Here is a 3,069-nt window from a genome sequence, read left to right as displayed (position 1 = left end):
CCAGGATAGATTTTAAATTTTTGTGTTTCAAATAGAACTTATTTTGCTTAGTTTCAAGGTCTATTTCTAGTGAAAGCAAAATTATTCGAAGAGACAATTTGTAGAAGTTTTTACAAGTTCTTACACTTAGACTGTAAGGGTCACTGACTTCCCCACTTCTCTAATTTGCAAAGGAAAGTCATCTGTCATAGGATGTGTTCAGCAGGTAGGAAAGTTGCAGTCCTCAACCACCAAGGAAAAGGCTGAAGTCCATTACCTTTTAGGTCAATAAGCCATCTAAAGTCTGGTCTATGCTGAAAAGCGATCTTGACGTAGCCACCTCTCTCACGGGTGTGAAAAGTCCACTCCACTGAGAGAAGTAGTTAATGTGACCTCAGCCCCAGTGTAGACAGTGTTAGGTTGTCAGAAGAATACTTCCAGTGTTTGAAGTATAGACAGAGCCTGAGACAGACTGATCCCCTATGGGAAGTGAGTCATGACATGAATTCCAATTTTGACCCATTTCCCTATATGTGAGAGAGGTACTAGTATGGAGGGCTGAGCCAGCTGTCCGATCGCCTGGTTCCTCAACTGTAGCTACAGCTCTTCGAACCCATCCACTCAAAGACTGAGAGAAACGGAGAGTTCCAACCATTGTTATTTTAGTATCTTATTGTTCCTTTCTCTGTTTTTTGTGCTGGCCTTTCTATTATATCAGGGTGTGAGGGTATAGCTCAGTTCATGTTGTGACAAAGCTCTGTCCTTGTCTCTATGGGTCCCACGTTTCCTGGTGGATTTTGCTAGCCTCAGAGGCTCACTGTGACCCTCCACGTAGCCCTTCTCTCTCTCTAGAGGCAAGGGACACAGCTTACTGAGCCATCATAAGCCAGCAAGGGAGGTGAGGAGAAGCAACCCTCCCTCTCACAATCTCTGTTTCCCAGTATCCATGATTAATCAGGGAGGGGAGTGGAGGGGAGGGGAGGGGGGAGCCCGGGCCCCCCCTCTACTCTGGGCTCCAGCCCAGGGACCCTAATAGTAGCAGCTATGGTAGCTGACTTTTGGGAAATAGGACGTGTACAATTCCCTGGGCCGCTTCCCCACAGCAGCCCCCACTCAGTATCTCCTTCGCTGTTACCTCAGGGCCTCCTTCCTTGCACCTGATGTGGATTTGCACTGCTTGGTTCCTCCAACAGCACGGCTTCCTCCTACAGATCCTGACACATGCGCCTCACTGACGAACTGGGAGGCTTTTCACAAGTTCCAGCCAGGCCTTGATGGGCTTCAGGTGTTCCAATCAACCTAGCTATCTCCACTGCTTTCTAGAAGGATCTTAATTGGCCCCAGGTGTCTTGATTAACCTGAAACAACTGCCATTTGGTTACCACAGAACCAAGGATTTGTTTAGCCTGGGGCTAAAATACCTGTTACTCACAACTTAACTATAGCCGTCTTGCCTTGCCCCGTCGCAATGTGTGACAAAAGCTTATTGGTGCCAATTGGCAAAGGGGTCACTGTCATTCACAAGCAACTCCTGTCTCAGACCTGACAAATTCACCACACCTAGGACCCAGAGCAGGGGTGGTGGAATCTTCCTTACAGTGGGGGGGCCACCGGTGTCCGAACTGTGACGCCCCCATGACACCCCTTTCCCCCCAGCCCTCACTCACACCGCCCCTTCTCCCTGATGCCACCCCTCCCTCCGAGGCCACACCCACAGAACGCCTCTTCCCCCAAGGCTCCACCTGGTTCCCCCCTCCGTCGTCCGTTCTTAGGGCTGCTAAAAAGTGCTGGGCCCATGGCCCTCTAAACCTCCCTCGTCCTGCACCTTGCCCCCTCCGTCGTCCGTTCTTAGGGCTGCTAAAAAGTGCTGGGCCCATGGCCCTCTAAACCCCCCTCGTCCTGCACCCTGACACACAGCCAGGCAGGCAGCAGTGTGTGTGAGTGTGTGTATGTGACAGAGACTGCTGGGCTGTGCTGAGCCAGTGCGGGAAGTGGGGGCTGATGCCGGGGCTGTCCCGCTCCCCCTGACTCAGGACTGGGGTGTCCCGCTCCCTCTGACTCAGGACTGGGGTGTCCCCCCTCCCCCTGACTCAGGACTGGGGTATCCCGCTCCCCCTGACTCTGGACTGGGGTGTCCCGCTCCCCCTGACTCAGGACTGGTTGTAAGCTGGTAAGCTGGTTGTAAGCAGGTAAGCTGTCTGAACTTAGGGACAGCGTGCCAACACACTCACTCTTCCACAACACACACCCTCCCCGAACACACACACTGTCTGTCCCCAACACACACACACTCTCTGCCCACCACGCCCATGGCAGCTGAAAAGCAGCTGGCAATCGAGTCAGATGCCCATGGAACAATGGGATAGAGAAACCTGCCTCGTGTGGCTGCCCACGAGGCATTGCAAACCCTTCCCAAAGCACCCTGCGGCCAGTTGCACAGTGGGATAGCGTCCCACAATGCACTGCTCTCTGTGGCGATCCAAGAGCTGCTAGCCTGGATACGCTCCGGTGACACAAGCAGCCTAGTGTGGACATGCAACAGCGGCTTAATTAAAACGCTTTAGCTAAAGCAGCATAACTCTGTTGTGTAGACGTAGCCTGGCTCCCACTGGGGCCAAGGATGCTCAGGCACTGAAACTAAAGAGCCACAACTTCCTCCGTAGTTGGCAGGATTCAAACCTGCACAGGGAGACCCCCCCAAGGGATTTCGAGTCCACCACCTTAACCACTCAGCCACAACTACTTGCTTTATACAGCGCTCTCATGACACTCTAGTTCTGTTCTCACTGAGTGATCATTTCCAATTGTTTCCTCAGACCAGCGTCCACAACACACTCACTGCTGTGCTGTTGTGTAAGTATGCCCAGGGCTGAACAAGAATTCCTGCTCGTTTCCCTTCTGGCTGGAGCATGAGGAGAGTGTGTTTGTGGCCAGTGACGTTGCTGTAGATGGTTGTAAAATTCCTGCCTCGATAATTCAGACAGTCCCTTTCCCGTCATATCCCCAGTACATCAGTGACTGTAATAGCAGGGGGCAGGTTTTCTGTGGGGCACAGAGCTTTGCCAGGGGGTTGGTGTCTCCTTCCTTTCC

At 52.5% G+C, this 3,069-nt stretch overlaps 1 non-coding gene across 1 annotated transcript; it reads right to left on the bottom strand.

The window, feature by feature from the left end:
* Nucleotides 1-2,637: 2,637 nt before the first annotated feature.
* Nucleotides 2,638-2,722, bottom strand: TRNAS-CGA (transfer RNA serine (anticodon CGA)). Its single transcript has one exon. It is a non-coding gene; the product is annotated as a tRNA-Ser (tRNA).
* Nucleotides 2,723-3,069: the final 347 nt, after the last annotated feature.

The sequence above is a fragment of the Caretta caretta genome, chromosome 28 (genome assembly GCF_965140235.1).
Source record: "Caretta caretta isolate rCarCar2 chromosome 28, rCarCar1.hap1, whole genome shotgun sequence".
In the NCBI taxonomy this organism is placed as follows: Eukaryota; Metazoa; Chordata; order Testudines; family Cheloniidae; genus Caretta; species Caretta caretta.
The sequence above is the reverse complement of the archived record's forward strand: the minus strand, read 5'-3'. Positions and strand labels throughout refer to the sequence as shown.